Genomic DNA, 27179 nt, shown 5'->3' on the forward strand with positions numbered 1-27179 from the left:
CACTGAGACAAGGTGCACATTGTCACATTTATACTTATATCTCTTTACACATGCATTTGTATTTGAGTCCATTTCACTTATTTGCTCTTTCTGCTATCTTCAAAGGTAATCATCTCCAAAACTCTTTCCTGTTGAACATGTGTGCTCATGGCTTATGCAGTTTTCTGTATCAGCAGGTTCCTAATTTTTTAACAAATATGGAAATTTTATAGCCATTGCTCTTGTAAATAATCTTCTGAAGTCACTTCTCTATTCCAGGCATCAATTAGTACATATACTAGACCAACAGTGTCTATGGCTCCACTCATATTTTCTAGTAGTTTATCTTTTTATCATTTTAGTTTCTTTTATATCTATGCCTTTACAGTAAATAACTCTGTCCTTCCTTCTGTTTGATGTGCTGTTAATTTAACCTAATGCAATTTCCCTATCTTATTTAATTGATTTTTACCTTTAAAGAGTTACTATAGGTCCTTTCTGTAGCATCAACATCTGTGGGTGAACACTCACCCTTTACTCTAGCGTACCGAAACAGGGAGTGAAGTATAATGCTTATTAATATTTCCTTACTTAAAATCCCACCATCATCTAAGTTGTTTCTGGATCAAATACAACTCACAGATTCTATTTGTATGTTTGGTTTTGTGTTTTTCCACTTCATGGCAAACTTAGCAAATTCTTTCAAATTGGATGTGGGGCTGTTTAGTGGGTTCTTAAATTTCTTAGATATGCTTGATCATTATCATACAACGTAAGTAATCTATGAACAATTTTAAGTTTTCAGGTATTGCCTTTAATCATTGGCAGATGGAGATAAATCAGTGTTGATCGTGGGTTTCTTTCCATTACTACAAGGGCAGAAGCTCCACGAACTATGTTGATTCTTACAAAGCATGTGCTTGTGGGGAAAGAACTAGCCTAGTTCACTTCTAGAGTCTTTCTTACACTCAGTCACGAACAAATTCTTCATCTGAGATACAAGGGTGACTCTGCCACTGCTCTGCTGTCCCCTGTGTCATCCTCACACGCTGCATCAGCACTCAAGCTTGATTTGCTTTCTTGGTGTCCTCTCTTCATCTGCACAGGATTCAGCTAGAGCCCTCTCCTGCTGCCACCAACTGGGAAGTCCCCACAGGGAACAAGTAGGATATTCAAATACCCCTCTCTTGGGGATTATCACCCTCCCTGACTTCCCTAGGATCCCTAGATTTGTTGTTTGTTACATTTTATTTTGACTTTCATTGTTGCACTTGGGAACATAGATCTTGACCTATATTCCTATATTGCTCTAAGTGGAAGCAATGGTTGTATTTCTTCCACATTGCAAAAGGGAACATTTTTCCACATTGAAATCTACAGAACTCTTTAAGTCAATGTCCTCCCAAGAACAAAAGCATATGTTTTTCAAAATCATAAGTAAATAAAATAGCTTTTAAAATTTTAATAGATTTTTATGTAGCAAAGTATGAGATATTAGTTGACAGTTTCAGATTCCATAGTCACAAAAATTATGCAAAATTATATAAAATATTATTAACTTTCTCCTATTTAACCTAATGTTTTATGTACATGAGACCACATTGCCTCTATGCTCCCACTAAGACAGTTTATGTTAATAGACAAATCAGAGAGCAAAAAGAGTTGGCAAATTTCTGAGAGAATACAAAGGAAGCAAAAGTGCAAAACAACCCACTTAGTTACTTTTCGGAAAGCAGCTACTTTTTTTCTAAGTGTACTTTAAAGTGAATGTGGTAGGAGTTAGCAGTGTGCTACGTAAGTTTGTATGCTGTTTTGTAAATGTCACCAGTGACACTCTTTGAATTCCATCAGTACTGTAAGTGTTGCAGCTCAGATGGGCCTCATCTGAAAGTTGTCTCTAGGCCAAATGCCTGATTTATCTTTAGCTTGACCCTTGGCATGGATTCCTGCTACAGGACCATGTGAGGAGCTCGGCTGTAGGACCTACTGCCACATACAAAGGCTTAGAATAGGATTACTCCACTTAAAGCAATTTTAGGCTTGTCCCCAGACTCCCCAGTCCTATATGTTTCTTGTGCTTTGGAATAAAGTGGAGCTGATGAACCAAAGTCTGTTTCCCAAAAGGCATGCTAACACAGAGATCCCACACTATCATGCATATGCATGTTTCACATTCACAAACAGGAAAAGAAAATGAGAATTGCTAAATCAGAAAATTGGGATCCTCCTATGAATCCCTCCCCTAAAATTATAGCGAGTAACTGACCTTTGGCCATTTTTCTCCTATGGATCTGTTACTATGTTATGTGCGGATTAAACACAGTTGAGGAATCAATCCTATATATTCCCAGTTATATATCTGACTATGTAACTAAAGAAGATAAATATAGTACACAGCACATAGAACTCAACATATGTTGATATATTTTGATTCAAAACATAATTTTTACTTGAATTGTGAGTATACCTTTATGGTTTCATACTCTTTTTCCAAGAGAAAGAGAAAAGTCAAACTGAATTTGCACAACTCTGCTGAGATTCAGCTCTTTCACCTTCTTCCCTGGAGCTGTTGTCTGCCTGGTGCAGCAATGTCTCCAGAACTCCAGCCACTGATCCACGAAGACTGATCTGGCATCAGCTGCGGTTAGAAGAACAAAGAGAACTGCATTTAAATAACTTTAGGCCTCACAGAAATTTAGAAAATGTATACTAAAACAATAGAGCATATCATTTTCTTTGGCATTCTGATACAAGAAAGTAGGACATTTTAAAAAACAATCTTCAAAATTTACCAAAAAAATAAATAAAAGCTTTATGTAACGACAGTCTATAGAAATCAGTTATATAACAAGAAGATCTGCCTTTTCATGAGTTCAAGGAGTTATACACAATAAGGGGATTAAAGCCACCCTACTGGGAGACGGCCTCTTTTAGTTTTTAAGAAGGGCTAAATCTCAGCAACATTACCACCTATTCAATTTAAGTACTGTTCTCTAAAACTAATACCTAAAATAGCTTATCCTGTTAACAATGATCTTTAAGACAAATCTAAAATATTTGAGCAAAATAATAAATCACTTAGGAAGCAGAATGTTCTATCTCACCCAGGCTAGTTAGGTAATCAGGAAAGCAGCAAGTGTGCAGACAGCTGCAGAGTAAAGTGGAAACTGGCTCCTGCGGTCAGTGGGTTTGATGGAAACAGAAAGAATCAAATTCCACTCTCAGGGATGGTGTAATACACTGGTTTGTCTCTCCTCCTCCTTCAGAGACAGGATATACAGACTTGAGCAACATGAAGAAATGAGACAGCTTTATTTATTCATTTTTTTTGTTTTGTTTTGTTTTTGCTTTATTTTTGTTTTTGAGACAGAGTTTTTCTATATAGCTCTGGATATCCTCAAAGTTGGTATGTAAATCCAGCTGGACTTGAACTCACAGGGATCCACTTGCCTCTGTCTCCCAATTGCTGGCATTAAAGGTATATGCCACTATGACCAGTCCACTAGACCACCAGTTTTTTGTTGTGATTTTCATCTTTTGAACAGAAAAATGAAGAATCTGTTGTATCTCTGAGCTGAAGCATATGTGGCTGACCTCAACCTTTGATCTTGACATGGGTACGTTCACTAACATAAGCAGCGGTACTTATTCTTTAACTATCCAACCACCTTCTTTGATGCTATTGATTTATTACACTGGATATACTTGCAATTTTAATAATAATGTAGTTGCTGAAGATTTCTGTCTATTTAATACCATTTGGGAAGCTAAAACTGCTTCAGCATCAACACTAGCTTCATTCCCCCATTCTTTTTTATGGTTTACTTTTATTGTTATTATTAATTAATTGATTGATTTCTCAGCCTAGTCTTACTGCAGTCACCCTAGTCTGTGTACTCAGCACAGAGCCCCGGCTCCTGAGGCTTTGCAGCCTCACCCTAAGATGAAAGTCTGTGTTGATAAACTGACCAAGTACACATGGACTGACTACCACCATCCAAGCCTGCTATTCTGAGCTAACTTCTGATTTTTAAAAATAAAAAAGTAAGTTCTAAAAGTATCTTAAGTTATCCCAAATTTTAAGAGTAAGTTTTATTTGCCTTCTAAAAGTGATTTTCTGATACTGAACCAGTGATAATCTTCCAGGATTCTGACAGAGATGAAGTCAGAGCACGGAATTATAGAGACCACTGGATTATACATTTTTTATCATAGAATTTTTAAAGTGTTGCCTATGAAAAGACTGAAGAAGACACAATTAATTAAAAACCAAAAATTTAGCTGATTTGCTCAATGACACATACAATCTTCAAGATGGTTATCAAGTTCTATGCAAAGTATTTCTTATCAATAATTATCTATCCAAGCTGAAGGCATCATTTCACCTTATTTATTTAAAAAAGGAAATCAAAGGATTTACACAGAACTTAAATCTTAGCAGAGTCAGTTAAGGAGACACATGGCGCTGCTGTATAAGACCAGAGTCTTGCAGTAGTTGAATGGCCTAGGTTTTCCTGCAACAACTCTCCCCCAGGCCCAGCCCACCTTCTACTCCATCCTGTCAACCCTCCCTCCTCTGCCCACCTTCCACCCCATCCTGTCAGACCTCCCTCCTCTGCCCCCCTTCCACCCCATCCTGTCAGACCTCCCTCCTCTACCTGTCAGACCTTTTCATCTGCCCACCTATTTGTCTTACTCATGTCCTCCATGTTTGCTGTCCTTGATCATGTCACCCACACGGACGGGACCCACAGTCATGCATGTCTGATCTTTCTCACTTCTTGTCTCCACACCATATGAACCTCTCATCTTATTCTCCTCCAATCTGCCTACTCAATAGTTATATGTTAACAACTTTGCACTGCGGTTATGGTGAATCCATATAAAATGGCTAATTTTTATCTCTTTCTCCATTGTATTTTTCTATATTACTTATTGCTATACAGTAGAGCATCTTAAAATATTTATCCATACTTTTAATTAGAATACAGCTCCATGTAGAAAAACCTGGTTCAGTGTTACTCACTCTTATTAAATAAGTTGCCAGATAAAATACAAACAATAGCTTTAACTTTGGATAAAAGCATATTCAGTATAAACACTTTTTAAATATTTCACATTTCTATTGAATAGCAAAAGTATGCTGAAGAGGTGTCTGTTCTGTCAAAATTGATCAAATAATATTATTTCAGAATGTGTATCTTTCTTTAATTTTTAGAAAAAGCTTGTCCCTATTCAGCATAAGTATTGTGAGACTCTTGGCAAATAATGCTTTATATTTGTCAATCAATATTGTCAGAACAGACACATTTTTGTGTGATCATGCATCCATGAACATAGTGTGCCTTCCTTTATTTGGGGCTTATAAAAGGATTTACTTTTAAATTTTCAGCATACTTATTCTACTCAAGTTTTGAGGCAGTGAATGAAGTAATATTTTATTTTGTGACATTGTAGTTGATATTTCACTAAGTAATTTTTAAAACTTAATTTACACATATAATTTTGCTGCATATTTCTAGAGAAATCAAGAAAATTGAAAAAATGTAGTAATAAAACACTGTATTGTAATTCTTATGAAACTATTGGGAGTATTGTGAGATCTTGTTCTTAATATAATTACTCTATACCCTTTCTCAGACATGCCAACAACAGCTGAATTATGTTGATGTATGAATGCCAGCATGTTATCCATATATATTATCCTTTTAAAAATTTCTTAACACAGGGCTGGAGAGAGGACTCGGCAGTTAAGAACAATTGGTTCCAAGACCTACATGATCACTCATAAACATCTCTGCCTGTAACCCAGTTCCAGGGGATCTCATGTCCTCTTTTGGACTCTGCAGGCACCAAACATTCACCTGGGGCATGGTCATGCATGGTGTGGCACAAGCACTTGATGTTTAAATCTATTCTCAAATTCTAAAATATAATTTACTATGAAACAGGGAAGGGGCTTGTGTAAAGTATGGTAGACTAGTTAGTTGACTGAGATATCCCCCCCATTTGAAGACTTCTGGGATAAAGAAGAAGCAATATGTACAAGAAACAAATAAAGAGCTGTGGGATACATCAGTACTAATTATTCTAAATGTAATGATAAATATCATTTTGAATAAACCACAACAATTGATCAGGCAGACTGAAAGTGTAGGCAAATAGTTTAATTGAATTGATATAATAATACAGAGAAGTTATGGTGACAGAAATTAACAAGGGACTACTAAAACACAAACAGAAATCAGATTTAAAGGAAGGAAGTCTACAAATAAGGTATAAACAAAGAAATAAAATAATACTTTTCTCTTTAGATGAAATTGTTTGACTACACTCAACTCTTTTCAATGACACTGATGTAACTTCTGATCTGAAAAGGGAAGACCTAGAACAGATGAGCCACTCAGAACATAAATGAGAAAAACTTCTACCCAGAAAAGTGTAGCAGAAGGGCCAAGTTCCCTAAGCTCACCTCATTGAAACAGAAGTAACCCCAGGCAAAGCTCTCCTATATCATCATATTCACCAGCATCTCTATAATTAATAGTGTCACATGCCACAACTCAGAGTCACAAAAGTTCACTTGTTCTCATTTTCATATCATCAGATATAAATACTAATGAAATGAGGATATAATTTATGCAATAAAACTTCATCAGAAATAGAATAAATTCAAACACTCTGCCATCTAATTTTGATGGAATAAAAGAGAATAAGGATTTATCTAATACCAATAGCCATCTGAGATCATAAAATTATACAGACAGAGCTGGTTGACTTTATATATTTAGGAACACCCCCCCACACACACACACAACACACACACTAAAGGAAAAGAGGCAATGAATGTGAAGGAAAGCAAAGTAGGAGTACCTGGGAGGGGTTGGGAGGAAGGAGGTGGAAAATGATTTGCAATTATATTATAATCTTAAAATATAAGAAAATTAGACAATGGAAGTCAAAGTTTAAAAGATGTCTATCAGGAAAAATAGTATAAAGTAGTTATAAAGTCTCATTAAACAAATTCCTGTGCATTAATTATGAGTATGTATTTAATATGTGTAGCATTTTGTATGTATGTACACACATAGCAGCTACTGCAGACTACATTGACACACTTGGGCTATAAAAATGAATGAGACAAACCAGTTCTCCATTCCTGAAACATAAAATTCCATGTGGAACTGTAATCTAAAATGTTATTGTATGTAATCTTAGATTATCATGTATGACCCAAATGGAAACAAGAAGCTGCACCATTCAATATTAATAAAATATAAAATCCATTCTAACAACACAGAAATGGCAAATGATGAAGACATAACACACAGCACACACTCATTTCTACCTGGCATACACAGTCATGGATTTGATTTTCTGTGCTGCACCAAGAAGAAATAAAGAACAAATAAAGGACTATCAATTTAGAATGGTTGGAGATACAATCTACAATAATATTTCCAGTGAGCACAGTACAGAGTTTAATGATAAGTTTCTGAACACAGGTCTCCTTAAGTCCAGAATCTGGTAAATTTTACTCTCCCTATGCCTCTATTTCCTCATTTATAAAATGGAGGTAATCTCAGGTTATCAGTTTGGAAGGACTTTTGAGAAACATCTAAAAAGTTGTTTGGCACATAATAAGTGAATTTGTTGATGTTTGGTACTTAACATCACATTATTAAACAAAGCCTAAGACAGTTGATCCATACCTCCAGCCTCTTAATCTGGCATTATGTAAAATCCTGTATGTTCTCTTTTATGGTATCTTCCTTCCTTGCTGTAGGATATTTTTCTTATATTTTGACACTTCTGAGACTGCCAATAAAGTTTACTTTGAAACAGAGGGTGGAGCTACCTACCAGCTGACCAAGATTAGTCATAGAGCTTTTGGAGTATCAGGGACGTATAAAGAGACACAGGAAGCAGTAGAGTGATAATTAGAAAGAGTCTCTAAACTTTTGAATTGAGAAAGGAAATGGAGAGATCAGATAACTTCTGTACTACTTTTCTGACCATTCAGGTTCTTACCTCAATATCTGACTCCTGAGATTTTAATGATATAGAATAATTATATAAAAGCTTCATCTGGTGTCCAACATGGAAAACAAGATCATGTGGCAGCTTCTGGCCACCACAATTGGATCTCCTTCCCTCCATCCATGTCTTTCAAGAAAGTCTGGGATTTTGCTGCTGCAGCCTCCAGCTGCTGCCTGTCCCTGACCTCAAAATCCACAGGTTGTTGGGTTCCCAAATGATGGTAGAGTTTGCCATCCAATACAAGCCAGCTCTGTCATTCAAGTGGTCCCGTGTCCTCACTTTCCACCACAGGGGCTTCTTCCACAAGTCCTCTCGTGTCCACTTTTCAGGCAGCTGGCTCACTCTCCCCATGGGTTTCAACTTCCCCTAGACACTCTTCTCAGATCACTGCCATTCCAGAGCAGTTGCCTTGGCATCTGTTAGGGCTTTTACTGCTCTATCATTGTCCCCAGCAACATGAAGGTAGCTATAGCTGTCCTCATCCAGACTATGCACCACCCACATTTTCTGCCTATCCATGTGGTACAGTGACAGTCAGCCTCCCACTTCCCTGCCATTGTCAGCAGATCTGGTAATATACCTGGGAATTCTTGAGGTGAAAATTAGTTTCTTAAAAAAATAAGGAAGAAAGAAAAAGAGTTTTTACCCACATTAAGGATGAGAATATTATTATATTGAAAGGAGTTAGGTATCTGTATGATTCTACAATGGATGATTTGAAATGAAGAGATAATCAATTTAATTTGGATTAACATATTGTCAATTGTAATTATTATCAGTTTGGTAATTTTTGTTTTATCATTAAAAAGTGGTTTGATATCAGTGATAAATAGAAAACACTGACTGATAATATACAATCCTCAGAAAGACATACTAATAAGACCAAGAAAAATATTCACACACAAAGGAGTTTAGAGCAGAACCTACCACACAAATGAATTATGAAAGTGAAGAAGAAAAGCCCAAGCTCATTAGAAAAATAACCTTAGTTTATTCACTTACCATTGAAGAACAAATAGCAGATGATATGTAGCCCCAAGGCTATCCAGAAGTTAACTGGGATCCTGTAGGCATGTTAGATTTGAAGATATTTAAGGAAGCAGTTGTTTCATATGGTATGCACTCACCTTTTGTGAAGCAGATGTTAAATTCATGGACAACTCAGAACAGAATTATTCCACAAGACTGGAATGGTTTAGTTACAGCAATATTGGAGGCTGGTCCTCAGTCACAATGAAAAACATTGTGGAGGGGGGAAGTTAGGGTCATAGAAAAACAAAGTAAGTCTGGAGGTATTGAAATTTTCCAAGAACAGCTTTTTCTCAAAGAGGGCCAGTTTGCTGATTTACAAAGACCAATCACATTTGATGATTACTTCTTGGCTTTAGGTCATATAACAGCTTTGAATGCTTGGGACAGGGTTGAAGAATCATGAAAGAGGACTGAGCAATTTACTAAAATTATTCAAGGCCCAAAAGAATCTTTCATTGTGTCTTTACAGAGGTTGACTTCAACTGTAAGTAGGTTAATGCCAGATCCAGAAATTAGATAAATATTAATCAAATCTTTTGCTTTTGAAAATGCTAATTCAAAATGCAAGGGGATCAGTAGACCTTTAAAGGCAAGATCAGCCCCAACATATGAATGGATTATAAATGAAGTGATATTGAATCTCACACTCATGATGATACTTGGATAGGAGAGTGGTTTCAAAACTTTCAGTTAAAAAATCAAAAATTTATATTTTTATTTGTAGTAAATCACTTGAAAAGAGATTGAAGATAAGGCATTCCTTGAAGAAATTTTTTTCTAGTGATAATCCAAACAGAAGACCCCAGCCTTATGGAATATGCCGTAGTTGTGTAAAAGGCCAGTGATGCATTAATAAATGTATTACAACACTGGACAGTAGTAGTTCTTTGCCATTGGAAGACACCTTAGGGGACCTCCTATAGACCTGAATGTGTTGTGGATTATTATTGTAATTGGACAATGATATGTTATATTTATGCTATGGAATATTATTTTAACAATGCGAAGGTGGGTTTTTTACATTTGTTTCTGCTGCCTTTGTTAATGATATAAAGATTTGTTAGATTTACTTCTCTTGTATTTGTTAAGTATGTTGTTAAGATGTGTTGCATTTGTGTTAGTTACATAAAAATTAACAAGGACTCAGCCATGCAGGGTTAGCAACTGATAGACAAAAATAGCAGGGGAGAGTTTAGCATGGACAGTCTTTTTAGTTGAGGCAGTATGGAAAGGGATGGATTCTGAGTATACCAGCTAAGAGAGACAGTTAGTCCATTGCTATTCCAACTCTCTGAGCTCACTGGTTTTCATCCTGACATTCAAATCTGTAGTTTTATTAGAATAATAGAGATTTAGTTAGAACTACCTTTAGAAGCAACAGCAGAGCCATTTGTGGGGGAAGAGATTTCTTCCCAGGCTCTTGTCTTAGTGGCTAGGCTGCTAGTGGTTTAAAGCACAGCATCTATAATGAAGGCAAAAGAGAACCCATGTCAAATTTGATTCAATCATTCCCTGTCAGCATTGGCAAAACTCCTCCACAGAGAAAATATTTAATGCCTGTTGTGAAAAACCATACTGATCTGGGTGACAGAAAAGCTTCAGTAGAAAAACAAAATTTTTAGAAGATACCATAAAACAAGTATTTTAATTAAGTTCTAATCAGAGACCAAAGTTAAAAATACAACTAAATGGCATTGTGATTGAAAGTTTACTAGATACAGATGTGGCAGTAGTGATAATTTTGTGCAAATCTTGGCATCCAGATTGGCCTCTTCAGGAGGCAAATATTCAGCATCTAGGGACAGGAACATTATCTCATGTAAAACAAAGTGTCTAGAATATAGAGCCAGAATGACAGATAGAAAAATCAAAGCCACATGTAGCTAACAAGTCAATGAATTCATGGGGATATGATTCGCTACAACAATAGAAACCCATATTAACATTTCTCCAAACTCAGAAACAAACCATGAAGGAACTTATCCTTCCAAGGTAAATATTTAAAACTACTACCAAAAACAATCACCAACCATTCAGGTTGTATGTGAGCAGGGCATAGCAACTGCTGATCTTTCAAACATACCAACATGCATACCTTTGAAATGGCTAACTCATAAACCTTTGACATCAGAAATTTTATAGGCATTAGAATAGCTGATAGAGGAACAGCTAAATACCCACCACATTAAAGAATTGACTTGTCCTTGGAATTATCCTATATTTCTCATTAAAAGAAAATCTAGAAAATAGAGAATGGTAACAGAAATTAAAGCTATTAATAAAGTGATTCAGTCAGTGCGCTTTTACTGCCCAGAATTCCCTTGCCTTCTCTATTACCTAAAGGAAGTCTATTATAGTGATTAATTTAAAAGACTAATTTTTAAAATATATATTTACAAAAACAGAATAGAAAAAATTGCCTTCATGGTGCCTGCTTATAACAACTCTCAGTCTATTAAATGGTATCAATATAAAGTTATTCCAGAAGGGATGTTAAACAGCCCCATCTCATGTCAACATCCATTGAAAATAATTTGTAGGTATGTTTTCAAGGTCAAATAAAGATATATTTTAGAAAAACAAGTAGTCTTCAAACACTTCAAAGATATATAGAATAATATAGAATAATAATTTATTTCAAAAAGGGATAATGGGCATCAATGAACCTCCATATTGAGTTTGCTTTTATTATGGCAAAGTTAGTTACATAAAAAGTTAGAACAAGATACTCCCCTTGCCCAAATTGCTGACCCTATGCTCACCACACTGGACAAGCAGGACACAAAAGAAAGTGACTGACAACTTCACCACACAAAGTAGCTAGTCCTTCAAAAGTTCCTGCTTCACAGAAAAGTCTGTCAGATAGTCTAGGCCTGGAGGTTGAAGATGAATGCCCCAATATTGCAGAGGCATCTTGGGTGACTGTCCAGAAAGCCAAATGTCTCTGGAATTTCTATAGTTTTGGTAGTTGTTTACTTTGCACTTTCTGTTTACTCAGGGAATATTATATCTTTCTTACGTCTCTGATGGGGTTGAAAACTGGATAGTTATAGTGGATAGTTATAGTTACAATTTTCCTTGTTACCAAATTCAGAAAAGAAACTCACAAAAGAGGTGCAAAGTACATAAGGTTGAAAGATATAAAAGCTTAAACTGTTTAGGTAAGAAAATGTTTTGAGGTCTAAAAAGATAGTTTAGGGATGGTAATACAAGTTAGGATGAAAAGTGAATTAGGTACAAAACTTTTGACTCACTAAGATGAGATAGATAATGGAGTAATTTCTCTGAATTTTCCAAATGCAAATAGACTGGATATTGTCATATAATTCTTACCTGATAGTCACTCTTAATGTGTATAGTTTTACTGTGTTAGAGTTGAAACCTTCCCTTTTTATTTAGACCAAAGGGCAAATGGTATGCGATATTTTGATCTCATTCTGACAGTCCCAAAACTAACAATAAAGTTTACTTTGAATCAGAGGGCAGAGCTAGCTATTAGTTGACCAAAATTAGTCACAGAGGTTTTAGAGAACTGAGAACATGTATAGAGACACAGGAAATAGTAAGGTGGGGCTTCAAAAGATTCTCAGCCCTTTTGGCTTGAGGAAGGAGAAAAAGAGGAGGTCATTGGTCACTTCTCTGCTCTGCTTCTCTGATCATTTAAGATGTTGCCCAGATATCTGACTCCTGACTTTTAATAAAGAATAATTAAATAAATACTTTGTCCCCGCCTTTTCTTCTTTTCTTTCTTTTATTTTGTTTCTTTCTTTTTTTGATTTTTTGAGAGAGGGTCTCTCTGTAGTTTTTGGAGCCTATCCTGGAACTATCTCTTACAGACCCACTGGCCATGAATTCACAGAGGACCACTCCTGAGTGCTTAGATTAAAGGCGTGCACTACCACTACAAGGCAATCTCCTTGTTCTTTTGATTTGGAGATAAATATACAAACTGGTTTGGATGTTGGAGAGGGAGCACCTCTGTGAACTCCATCAGGAATCTCCTTCATGATTCTGTGTGCACAGTGAAGCCCCAACTGGCTACACTGAAGAAGGTGGAGAGTGTATTTGTTTCTCTAATGCCACTGTTAACAAGCTGCTAGCTGCAAGTCTTACCATGTGGGAATTATTCTCTTATGAATTCCAAAAGCATGATACTTGCAAGTCTCTCTGAAATCTCTTTCAGTTTCTGCTGACCGTGTAGCCTAATTGAGTTACAGATAAGTTATTGAAATTTTTGTTTGCCATCATGTTATACTCAATGCATATCCCCTTGTGTACCTATCTCTAATGACAGTCACTGAACACAGGTACAACCTAATCCATTTCTCTGACCACCATTCTTGCTTTAATTATACCTTCAAAGAACATACTTTCTAATAAATAAATATGCACATGCATATTTCATGTGCATAAAGTCTCAGGAAACACTGCTGAAGCCATTAATACAACATGTGTGGTGTGAGTAGGAAGTGAAACCTGTTGATTTCAATTATTAATAGCTAGTAATCTTTAGTTACCATAGTAACAATAGTTTTAATCATCCTAATTTTATCGTCTTTACAGAAGGATTATTTTTGATTTGAACAAGAAAAAAATTTTTTTAAAGTACACATTTGTGAATGTAAGAAGTTTTCAGAGCAATGTATGGTATGAATTAATTTGCTATTGGCAAATGATCTTATACTAATAATATTAACAGCATTTGGTATTAATCTAGTGAATTAATTACCCAAAAGAAAATTATTGAGTTTGTGCATATACAGAATAACTACCTTGACCATTTTAACTAACCAAAAAATCAATTAAATAAAAATGGTTAAATAATTGTAGTAACTATATTGTCACTCACATATGGATATGAGAGATGGTGCAAAAAAAGGTGGAGAGGGAATAACATCTTCTGTTCTGCACCTGAGCATTGTTAGAGACCCTTCTCACAAACTTTATCTCATTTTTCCTTCTAACACAGTAGCTAAATATTATAATTTCCTTTTTATACATAATGAAACTATAGCTCAGAAAATTTTAGCCAGTTATCCCAGACCATAAAGCCAGCAAAGAGCAGATTCTGAATTTTAATCTAAGGTTTCTGCCTAACCAATGCTGCCTTCTTTCCCTTATGGTCCTGTGTTAATAGACTGAGCTAACTAATTTGATTTAATTGTTCAATGACTTTAGAGATTGCTAAATAAATAGTTTACAGTTTATGGAGTTATTTATAGGCAGTCCAGAACAAGTTGTTCACATTAGAATCCATTCCATGTCCTCTGCATGGTAAGCATTGATTTTACTCCACAAAAGAATGAGGTTGCTCTGCAGAACACAGAAGGGCTAAGGTAAATCTGTCCCTGTCCTTTGATTCTGAGCATGGTGACACAGAAGTTAAGGGAGGAATGCAATAGCAGTAAGGCATTCAATCATCTTGATTATTTGTTTGTGTTCTTGCCTCATTTCAGTATTTCTTTATGAAGTAACAAGGGTTGCTTCAGCCATTCATTAAGCAAAATTTTCTGTGTAATAACTAACAGTAGCACATAGAAAATTGCTACAAAACATCTCACTAATCAAAGGTCACATTGTTCTCATAACTCTCTGCATTCATATAAGACACAGTGCTTCATCTCCTGACTATAAGAACAGTGTTATCGTGATGGAAATAAATTCATAACTAATTGTTATAGGTTACTGTGAAAGCTATTCTGTTGCTAAAGGTCTGAAACTCACCATGATTTCAGGAATCACAAAATTAAATTTAGTCTTCTTCTCAAAAATTTAAAATATTCTACATTTTATCTTAAAACACATACAGAGTAATTCTTCATTTTCTGTCTCTTTTTAAATTATATATACAAAGTAAATAACATGACAAGTTGATAATACTAGAAATTCTTAAGAAAGAGACACAAAGAATTCATAAATAACTTTCCAATATTTGAAGTGGGCATGATTCCTTTCTAAAATACCAGGTTATGAATCTTAAATGACTTATGCTTTTTTGTGAAGCACATTGGGAAATCACCTGCCACAAATGAAGTCAGTCTGTCCTATTTACACGTTGTACATCCTCTGCCTCTCCTGTGTGACCCTTAGCTTTTAAGTTGCAGTTTTGGCCCTTACACTGCAATTTAACTAATATAAAAATGATTCTATCGCATCTTCAAATACTTTTCACATGTCAAGGTTTCTTGATCATTTTGGTTCCATTTGAAAGAAAATTTAGTTAAGATGACTTTTTAAAACTTGAATTGTCATAAGTTACAGTTATTACAAAATGAAACTGCTTTCTAGATTATAGGTAAGTTTAGAGAGCTACAGTCAGTAGATACAGCTCTTCTCAGCAATAAACACTGCTCCCCTCAACAATTTTGGGAGAGCTCAGCTTAAAGGCAAAACCTCCATATTTGACTCAGTTCAAACTTAAATATTCAACTTTAGGTTTAAGGATGGCTTTCCATAATGATGTTTAGCAACTAGCTTGTGAATAACATATGAAATGATATTATGTGTACATGGTCTTTAAAAGAGAGAACACTATATAGCAAAGTGTATACCTGAGGCACCTATGGAAGAAAAAATGCAGCGTGAGAGAATCATCAATTCAAGTCTCTTATGATAATGACAGCTTCTTAGATTGCAGGAAGAAATGAACCAGCTATCTCTCCACCACAGAGGGAAAGGATTTAGAAAACACCCATCTCAACAATATGTCCCGTACTGAAAAGAAGAGAAAGAGGAAAAGGAAATAATATAAAGTTATACATGAAAGACTGATACATTAAAGGAAGGGTATAAAACCTATCAAATGGGTAATCCTAGCTGAGATGGTATGTGATAACCAGAAGCTATACATGGCTTTGTGCAATGGTCATTAAAGCGTGCTCAATAGCACCGTGAATAACTAGAAATGTAGAGAAAAGATCTGTTAAGTTTTCACACCTGACCCTGAATATTAAAAAGTTATAGTAGAATATGTAATTCTCACAACTGAATTGCTCATGCGACCACATTTTCAGAAGAAATGCCCTGAAATCTCAATGTAGGCAGCAGCCTCCACTTTGAAAACAGTATGAAGACTGTTGAAGGAAGAGAAGCTTTCAGAAGTAAAGAATGACAACTAGCAAAGACATGGTTAAGGATGGGGGCCTTGTGTGTCACAAATTAGATGTACTGTCCATGGAAAGCAAGGTCAAGAAAAAAAACACAAAAGTACATGGACATCGCAAAAAGACAGAACAAAAAAAGTTATGCTTGCAAGATTGGAACTGAGAATGTCTAGAATATAAAAAGGGTTTATTTAATCAAAGAACTACACAAATCTTTCCAAACACTAGTTCTCAAAGAGATGAACGAGCAGAGGAACAGAGGCAAAGCAATCTGATAATTCTCCATAATGTGTACAATAAATGCCATTCTTCTTATGTGAGTTAAAGAATGACGACAAAGATTAAGTAGGTAAGGGCTTTCAAGAAAGCCTGAGAAGCCAAAGCTTGGAAACTAACAGTGGAGCACATGGGGTTCAGACAGATGGGCAACTTTTGGAATTGCTGACTGCTGCGTGTCTAAAATGATTTGTAGACTTGTCTTTCATTGTGCAGGTGAGAAAGAAGGGTTGGGTCTAAAGGAAGAAACGGGTACAGAGGTAGATGCTAGGTTTTAAGGCCATGTTAGCAGCAGGAAGCGAACTGAGCTGAGACCCACATGCTTGTCTGGGGCTCTCTGCCCTGGGCCTGGAGGAGGAAACACAGGACCACTTAATGCCACAAAGCACTGAGAGGATGAGCTCTTATTATGGTGAACAAATACCTCATTGAGTATGAAAGACAGAAGAGATATAATGATTTATGTCCTGAGGCAATGAAAGTAGTGAGGAGTAGACTAATGCCAGTGGCCTTCTTCCACCCAGGGTTATGGTTATATACATTCCTGAGCTGCTGCCAAGGACAATATCTGCACCTGTGGCTCTGCCAAAACTCTGGTTGGTTTGGATGTCTGTGGCAGTAGTGGTCTGTGTGGATGTCTATGCAGCAGTGGTCTGTGGATGTCTATGCAGCAGTGGTCTGTGGATGTCTGTACAGCAGTGGTCTGCGTGGATGTCTTCGCAGCAGTGGTCTGTGTGGATGTCTATGCAGCAGTGGTCTGTGGATGTCTGTACAGCAGTGGTCTGCGTGGATGTCTATGCAGCAGTGGTCTGTGGATGTCTATGCAGCAGTGGTCTGTGGATGTCTGTACAGCAGTGGTCTGCGTGGATGTCTACGCAGCAGTGGTCTGTGTGGATGTCTATGCAGCAGTGGTTTGTGTGGATGTCTATGCAGCAGTGGTCTGTGTGGATGTCCGTGGCAGCAGTGGTCTGTGGATGTCTGTGGCAACAGTGGTCTGTGTGGATGTCTGTGCAGCAGTGGTCTGTGTGGATGTCTGTGGCAACAGTGGTCTGTGTGGATGTCTGTGCAGCAGTGGTCTGTGTGGATGTCTGTGCAGCAGTGGTCTGTGGATGTCTATTCAGCAGTGGTCTGTGTGGATGTCTGTGCAGCAGTGGTCTGTGTGGATGTCTATGCAGCAGTGGTCTGTGTGGATGTCTGTGCAGCAGTGGTCTGTGGATGTCTATGCAGCAGTGGTCTGTGTGGATGTCTGTGGCAGCAGCGGTCTGTGTGGATGTCTGTGCAGCAGCGGTCTGTGTGGATGTCCGTGGCAGCAGTGGTCTGTGTAGATGTCTGTGGCAGCAGCGGTCTGTGTGGATGTCTGTGCAGCAGTAGTCTGTGTGGATGTCTGTGGCAGCAGCAGTCTGTGTGGATGTCTGTGCAGCAGTGGTCTGTGTGGATGTCCGTGGCAGCAGTGGTCTGTGTAGATGTCTGTGCAGCAGTGGTCTGTGTGGATGTCTGTGGCAGCAGCGGTCTGTGTGGATGTCTGTGGCAGCAGCGGTCTGTGTGGATGTCTGTGGCAGCAGCGGTCTGTGTGGATGTCCGTGGCAGCAGTGGTCTGTGTTGATATCTGTCTATGGCTTCTGTTTCCACCTAAAGCCTAGGGGACATAGCTGCACAGAACTGAACTCACTCCTCACTGGCCACACCTACCCCTCACCTACTGCAGCACAGGAGAGAACAGGCCCCTACTCTTTGCCTGAGCAGTGTGACAGAGATGACTCTTGGCAGGGGTGTGGGAGAGCTGGCCCTGAGGATGTAAGAGTGGGAGACCTGGCCCCCCAACCCCTGCGTCCATGTAATAGCATGAATGAGGCAAAGATGCCCTTCTCACTTCATCCTCATCGCCAACAGCACTAGGGAGAGCAAGCCTTACACCTCACCTAGGCAGCACAGTGGAGATGACCCTGTTGGGAATGGCACAGTAGAGTCAACCCTGTGAATGCTAGGATAAGAGGGCTAACTGTACTACTTATACATCATGCAGCAGCATGGGCAGGAGAGAGATGCCCCATTCTGCCCTAAGAGAAGAGGGCCTGGCCTTGCCCCTCACCTCACCAGCTGAGCTGCACCACTTAAGAAAGCAGGCCCTGCGGCTCATTGAGCTTCAAAGTAGTGCTGACCTAAGTGGCAGAGGCTCAGACGAGCCTGCCCTAAGGGCAAGGGAGGGGAAACTGGCTCATTATCTCTCATCTGTCATATGCTGGCAACAGTGAGAGAAAGATGCCCTCCCCCATCACCTCTTGCTACCTGAAGTGGACCAGAAAACTGCCCCTGCCCCTCATGAGATGCAGCACGCAGGAAAGCAAGTTCTACACCTTGCCTGGGTAACACAGAGCTGACCCCATTGATGGGGATGGCAGCAGGTGAGCAGGCCCAAGAACATAGGTGTGATAAATCTGGTACCACCCCTCATCTGCCATATGGTGGCATGTGTAAGGCAGAGCAGGTCCTCTGTAGTCTTCACAGGCCGCGCCAGGTGGGAAAACTGGCCCTGAGATCCTGAGAGAGAGTGGGCCTGCCTTTCACCAGAGTGGCCCCTACACCTTGTGTGGGCAACACAGTAGAGCTGACCCTGATGGATAAAATACATAAATAAAAACAATTATTGGTCTTCAAAAGGAAAATCCTGACATTTCTGTGGGAAAGGAGCAGATTTTTATACAAATTGGGACAAACATAGGGCAAGGCACAGCCTGATATGAACAATTTTGGTATTGATTTGACTTTAAGACAGGATTATCTGTATGTAAGGCTGGCCTGGAACTTGAATTTAGCCCAAGATGACTTTGAATTCTTGATTGCCACAGTCTCTACCCAGGAATGTCAGAGCCCTCCCGGACTATATTGTGCTAGGTCTCAAGCCTGTGCTGGTGCTTTCAGCCTAAGCGCTCACCATTTGAGCTACATCCTCAGGCCCCCAGGACAGATCCTGTACAGAGCACAGGCATTGTCAGGATGGATGAGGAGCTAACTGGAAAATGCAGTCTATCCAGGTTTTGTTTTCACCTGTTTTGCTTGTGTTTGCTACACACAGGTCATCTTTTGCTTTTAAATGACAGACACACAAACTAGAGAGAAAATTATAAGCCTGGAATTCAACTGCTTGCTAGGAAACAAAGGACTACAGTAATGAAAACAAGGCTTTATCTCAAAGTTCTTAGTAAACCCAGTGCCTTATTGAAGATACAAGTAGACACTGTAATGCCTCCTAGTTCTCCTCTATTGTATGGCACAGACTAGAAGAAGGACAGCATTGCTGAGTGCGCCCCTCACAGCTAATCCGTGCCATCTTTTCATGCTGTGTCCCAGTCTCCACCTAAGACACACGTCCTATCAGCTCCAACTTTCTCCTGATCATCAGCTCACAGACTGACTGATACTCATGCAGAGAATGCTTGGGAGACACATCCTCATAATCTTCAACACAAAATTATTTCATCAACCAGGAAACCCTGATGTCACACATCTTAGAGGAAAAAGAGCACAGCTGCTCTCTTCCTGCTTCCTCTTTCCTCCCTCATCAATTGACTATTGATATTCCAGGAAATTCTAAAAAAAATTTGAAAATGGATTAAATTGGTAACATTTAAGTAACCATTTCTGCTTGCTTCTCTTCCTCCTACCTCCCATGTGACTCACACTCTGCTTAGAATCTTTATAAAATGGCAGATGACCTTCTCTAATATTTGCATAACATAAATCTACTTTCATTCCTCACATGAATCTAATGCTCTTTTTTCACAGACAGTAAGTTTACATATTGACTTACATATTGAATCACATATTGATGTATATCTAGTGGCCCTTAAACATTTCCTATACGGATACACACTCAAGGAAAATATTTAGCTTAATTAAAATCACACAAATGGTTCTTACAAAAAAATCTGGTGTCTAAAGTATATTTCCTTCAAGAGGAAACTGAAAGGAAGAAAGGAATATAGGAAGGGGGAAAGGATGTCTTTCCTTGAAAACTAGAGATTTTTGTGTGTTTTTTTTCTGAGACCATTAGAAAAAAAATCAAATGGGGAAAATAAAAAGCAAAAAAACAAAAAAAATGGTTTCTAATGGTAGTGACTTTCTTTTTTTAATATGGTTTATTTTTTTATATTTAAAATTTTCCATCTCTTCCCCTTCTCCTCTCCCTTCCCTCCCCTCCCCTCCACCCATACACCCCCTCCCTCCCTCTCCAGGCCAGGGAGCCATCGGGGTTCCCTACTCTATGTTAAGACCAAGTTCCTCCCAACTCCCCCCAGGTACAAGAAGGTGATCAACCAAGCTGAGAAGGCTCCCACAAAGCCCGTCCATGCAGAAGAATCATAGCCCAGCACCATTGTCCTTGGCTCTCAACCGTCAGCCACATTCAGAGAGTCCAGTTTGGTCTCATGTTCCATCAGTCCCATTCCAACTGGAGTTGGTGATCTCCCGTTAGTTCTGTCCCACCGTCTCCATGAGTGAACGCACCCCTCATGGTCCTGACTTTCTTTCTCATGTTCTCCCTCCTTCTGCTCCTCATCAGAACCTTGGGGAGCTCAGTCTGGTGCTCCAATGTGGGGCTCAGTCATTTTCTTCATCTATCGCCAGGTGGAGGTTCTATGGTGATATGCAAGAAATTCATCAGTATGACTATAGGAACTGACCATTTCAGGCTCCCTCTCCTCAGCTTCCCAAGGAACTAGCTGGGGGCGTCTCCCTGGAAACCCGGGAACCCCTCTAGAGTCAAGTCTCTTGACAACACTAAGATGGCTCCCTTAATTAAGATATATGCTTCCCTGCTCCCATATCTACCCTTCCTGTACCCCAAGCATCCCATTCCTCCGAGCTCCCCCAATTCTCCCTTTCACGCATTTCTCTCCCCATCTTCCCTTGGCCCTGTCTCGCCCCACCCTCAAGTTCCCAATTTTTGCCCGGCGATTGTGTCTACTTCCAATATCCAGGAGGATAACTATATGTTTTTCTTTGGGTTCACCTTCTTATTATCTTCTCAAGGATCCCGAATTATAGTCTCGATGTCCTTTAATTATGGCTAGAAACGATTATGAGTGAGTACATCCCATGTTCATCTTTTTGGGTCTGGGTTACCTCACTCAGAATAGTGTTTTCTATTTCCATCCATTTGCATGCAAAATTCAAGATGTCATTGTTTTTTACCGCTGAGTAGTATTCTAACATATATATATTCCACAGTTTCTGCATCCATTCTTCCACTGAAGGGCATCTAGGTTGTTTCCAGGATCTCGCTATTACAAATAATGCTGCTATGAACATAGCTGAGCAAATGCTTTTGTAGTATGATTGGGCATCTCTTGGGCAAATTCCCAAGAGTGGAATTACTGGGTCCTGGGGTAGGTTGATCCCGAATTTCCTGAGAAACTGCCACACTGCTTTCCAAAGTGGTTGCACCAGCAATGGATGAGTATACCCCTTACCCCACAACCTCTCCAGTAAAGGCTATCATTGGTTTTTTTGATTTTACCCAATCTGACAGGTGTGAGATGGTATCTTAAAGTTGTTTTGATTTGCATTTCCCTAATAGCTAAGGAGGTTGAGCATGACCTTAAATGTCTTTTGGCCATTTGAACTTCTTCTGTTGAGAATTCTATGTTCAGTTCAGAACCCCATTTTTTAATTGCTTCAGGAGGTCCCATTTATTCAATGTTGCCCTTAGTTTCTGTGCAGCTGGGGTTATACGAAAGAAACAGTCTCCTGTGCCCATGTGTTGTAGAGTACTTCCCACTTTTTCCTCTATCAAGCTCAATGTGTTCAGATTAATATTGAGGTCTTTAATCCATTAGGACTTGAGTTTTGTGCATGGTGATAGATATGGATCTACTTTCATTCTTCTACAGGTTGACATCCAGTTATGCCAGCACCATTTGTTGAAGATGCTCTCTTTCTGCCATTGTATACTTTTGGCTCCTTTATCAAAAATCAGGTGTTCATAGGTTTGTGGTTTAAGATCCAGGTCTTCTATACAATTTCATTGGTCACTTCTCTGTTTTTATGCCAATACCAAGCTGTTTTCAATACTGTAGCTCTGTAATAGAGTTTGAAGTCAGGGATGGTAATGCCTCCAGAAGTACCTTTATTGTATAAGATTGTTTTGGCTATCCTGGGTTTCTTGTTTTTCCATATAAAGTTGATTATTGTCCTCTCAATATCTGAGAAGAATTTTTATGGGACCTTGATGGGGATTACATTGAATCTATAGATTGCTTTTGGTAGAATTGCCATTTTTACTATGTTGATCCTCCCAATCCACTAGCAAGGGAGATCCTTCCATTTTCTGGTATCCTCTTCAATTTCTTTCTTCAAAGACTTAAAGTTCTTGTCAAATAGATCCTTCACTTCCTTGGTTAGAGTTACTCCCAGATATCTTATGCTATTTGTGGCTATTGTGAAAGGTGATACTTCTCTGATTTCCCTCTCTGCTTCCTTATCCTGTGTGTATAAGAGGGCAACTGATTTTTTGGAGTTGATCTTGTATCCTGCCATGTTACTGAAGGAGTTTATCAGCTGTAGGAGTTCTTTGGTGGAGTTTTTGGGGTCGCTTATGTACGCTATCATATCATCTGCAAATAGCAAAAGTTTAACTTCTTCCTTTCCAAATCAAATTTCCTTGATCCCCTTATGTTGTCGTATTGCTATTGGTAGAACCTCAAGCACCATATTAAAGAGATAAGGAGAGAGTGGACAGCCTTGTCGTGGTCCTGAATTTAGTGGGATGGCCTTGAGTTTCTCTCCATTTAATTTGATGTTAGCTGTCGGCTTTCTGTAAATAGCCTTTATTATATTTAGGAATGACCCTTGTATCTCTAGTCTCTCCAAGACCTTTATCATAAAGGGTTGCTGAATTTTGTCAAATGCTTTTTCAGCATCTAATGAGATGACCATATGGTTTCTTTCCTTCAGTTTATTTATATGATGGATTACATTGATAGATTTTCGTATGTTGAACCAGCCCTGCATCTCTGGGATGAAGCCTACTTGATCGTAGTGGATAAGTTTTCTAATGTGTTCTTGGATTCGGTTTGCCAGTATTTTATTGAGAATTTTTGCATTAATGTTCATGAGTGAGCTTGGCCTGTAATTCTCTTTCTTGGTTGAGTCTTTGTGTGGTTTAGGTATCAGGGTAACTGTAGCTTCATAAAAGCAATTTGGCAGTGACCTTTGTGTTTCTATATTATGAAATACCTTAAGGAGTATAGGTATTAGATCTTCTTGGAAGTTCTGGTAGAATTCCACATTGAAACCATCTGGTCCTGGGCTCTTTTTGGTAGGGAGGTTTTTGATAACAGTTTCTAATTCTTCGCGACTAACAGGACTATTTAAAGCATTGACCTGGTCCTGGTTTAACTGTGGTATATGGTATTTATCTAAAAAACTGTCCATTTCTTTTACATTTTCCAATTTTGTGGCATACAGGCTTTTGTAGTAAGATCTAATGATTCTCTGAATTTCCCCTGTGTCTGTGGTTATGTCCCCCTTTTCATTTCTGATCTTATTAATTTGTGTGTTCTCTCTCTGCCGTTTGATTAGTTTGAGTAAAAGAAATGGACACTTTTTTAGATAAGTACCATGTACCAAAGTTAAACCAGGACCAGGTGAACAATCTAAATAGTCCTGTTAGTCGCGAAGAATTTGAAACTGTTATCAGAAACCTCCCTACCAAAAAGAGCCCAGGACCTGATGGGTTCAATGCAGAATTCTACCAGAACTTCCAAGAATTGATTTTCTTAAAAGTAAAGGTGGAGAATTTTCCTTCCCTAGGAAGGGACCCTAATTTGGTTACCCAATTCTAAGTTGTCATCCTTAAAATCATATGTATACAAGTAATATTATGCATACTTATCAGGTTGTATTTATATTTATAGTATAGTATATAGATGACAGACATATAGCTACATAGATATATAAAAATATAAATTAATATATAAATATAATAAATATAGATATTTATATCTTAAATATTAAAATATAATAAATATATAGAGAATACTAATTAAAGCTAATGAGTGAGCCTCTATCCAAGGACACAGTTCTTCTGTAGGTGTGAACTTGAGAGATTCTAGATACTCCTCAAAAGCACCTCTAGACATAGCACATCCAAGCAAATCTGTGCTCTCCAGCTCCCTCCCTCCTCACAGACTCCAGAGTGGAATTCCAAAAGATATCTTGATGCTCTTCCTACAGTCCAGCTTCCTGTCTCTGCAGGAATGTCATCTCCACAACCTGTTCTTACGCTCTGCTTTTTATCTCTGATTCTTTCTAATACACATTTACCATTGCTCCATTTCCTCACATCCCAGGGCTGGGAATCACTGCTACCCATTGCTAAAATCAAACTGTCAACATTCTAGACAAAGTACAAAGTAATGGGACCACACATCCTGCATGAAAATTCTACCAGCAAGTCAATCATAATCAACGAGAACATGATGTTGATGACTATTTGAGAATTTACTTATTTATATTTTGTAGAATTTCTGAAGAGACCTTGAAAATTAAATCTGTCTTCATACTGTAGCTGCCTCATTTGAGCCATCTCTAACAGGTGTGTTCTCAGGGAACACAAACTAATTGCATTTTGTCCAGACATAATTAAAGTGGCAATTACTCCTTGCCCACCCCCAATATATAATGCATTCTTAATTGATTTTGGATTATCCATGCCACTGATTTTTTTAGTAGATAACAGAGGGATAAGTTTATGCAGTAGCAAGGGGATGGGAATGAGTATTGAGCATATAGACAGACTCAATTATTGCAGAAAGTTGACTTTTCTCTTTAGTTTGCTGAATATGCACAGGTTTGCCCTTTGCCCTACCATTAAGCATCACCACTAAAACAAAATAGACACACACACATACATACACACACACACACACATACACACTCACACAAAACACACAGTTTGATCTGTATCTGCTTCATTGTCCTCTGACATTACAGTGCAAGAAGCTGGCTGTCAAGTCTGCAAAGTACTCAGACATCCACAGATAAGAGCCACATGCCGGAGACCCATGTTGCCCAAATACCAGCCTATCTCTGTATGCTTGGTTAGAAGGAGCCTTGTCAGACAGAGAAGGATCCAGAACTGGTGTTCTTCCTTAGACAATCATTTTTATATATTGCAATGAGAAAGAGACAGAGAGAGAAAAAGAAAGGGATCGGATGATGGAGAGAGAGACAGAGACAGAGAAGAGAGAGAGAAGAGAGACAGAGAGAACACTAGCCCTATAACTTTTGGAAACAGAACTTCTGTTCCCAGGATTTGGGGCGAGCACCTTTACCTGCTGAGCCACACACATCATTTGTACCAGAGGATGACACCGTAACCACAGTTCATGAACAGTTCTGAACCCAAATCACCATACTAATTCATTGTGGAACCCCTAATACTTAAGAAAATTCATTATAACTGCTTTTATTTAGTAACTAAGAATCAGGACACAACTTGTAAAGTTTTGCTTAGGACCCTTCCCAAATATCTGCTGTGTGTAGCACAGTGGGATATCACTGACAACACAGAGGTGATGCTTGCCTGTCTCCTCCTGGATGCTTTTGACTATTGCAAAAGTATAACTTCAGACAGGTCCTCAGAGTTTTATGCTACTGTATTCCTCTCTTTTGTGCCATTAAAATGGATCAGGTTATGTGAATAATTCTCCCTATACTCTCTAATGGCATTTGGCAACTTATGAATAATTTCAGTCTCCACATTACCAAAACAAGTAAATATATTTAAAAAGCTGTGCATATTATTTCTGTGCAGAATTGTATAACAGCCATTGAAATGGGAATAGTTGAGCAGATGAAAAAAACCTAATCTGCTCAATCCTAATATTCTATCAGGCAAGAACCCTTGAGACATCATTTTTCTTCAGAGTACCCTTCCATGTGACCTTGAAGAAGAGAAATAAATCAGTTAGTTGAAGAGGTAGGCAATTCTTCCTAGGTCCAGAGAAAACAAGAAGGAGATTAGATTCATGGCTATTCTGCTGACAAAAGCTTGATCACATAACTATAATTTTTGTGTGGTGCCCATTTTAGGTATTTTTAGACAAAAATGACTGTGATTACTTAATCAAAGATATAGTTTGCAAATCTAATTTGAGGCTAGATGACACCTTCATTAAATGTCTTAAATCAGACACTCATCAGGCAATATTTATACTTATAAAATACAAGCAATTCTTTTCAGGTTATCACTTTCTTCTCCTATTCATTTCTCATCAGTCGGCCCATCCCAGTAGAAGCTGCAGACACAGCCCTCCTAGCAGCATGAGACCCCGGACTCAGCTTTCCCTGCACGAAAACACAAAGTAATGGGGATGTTTAGATCCCCTGAAGAAGAACAGTTTTACATGTCCACCTTGCCTAGGTAATGAGGGCTGAAAACAGGTGCAGGATTCCCAGAGAAGCTAAAAGCAATCACAGCACAAAAGGAGGAAGGAAAGCCGAGCAGTACTGCATTTTCTGCCCTTTGTTCAGATGTTAAACTGATGGATGTGGAACTGTGGTCATTTTCACAGCAGGTCTCCCTTGCCAGTAATTCCCCTGTTAAGGAATCCATGAGTCAACTTAATGGAAGGAGGTCAAGTCTGTAATTTCATTAAATGCCAGCACCCTCTCTCCTGAGTACACCCACTGACACATTTAAACTGCCTGAGACTTTCTTCCCTTCCTTTCTCCCACATTGCCCCCCTA

The sequence above is a fragment of the Arvicola amphibius genome, chromosome 3 (assembly GCF_903992535.2).
Source record: "Arvicola amphibius chromosome 3, mArvAmp1.2, whole genome shotgun sequence".
NCBI classification, from domain to species: Eukaryota; Metazoa; Chordata; class Mammalia; order Rodentia; family Cricetidae; genus Arvicola; species Arvicola amphibius.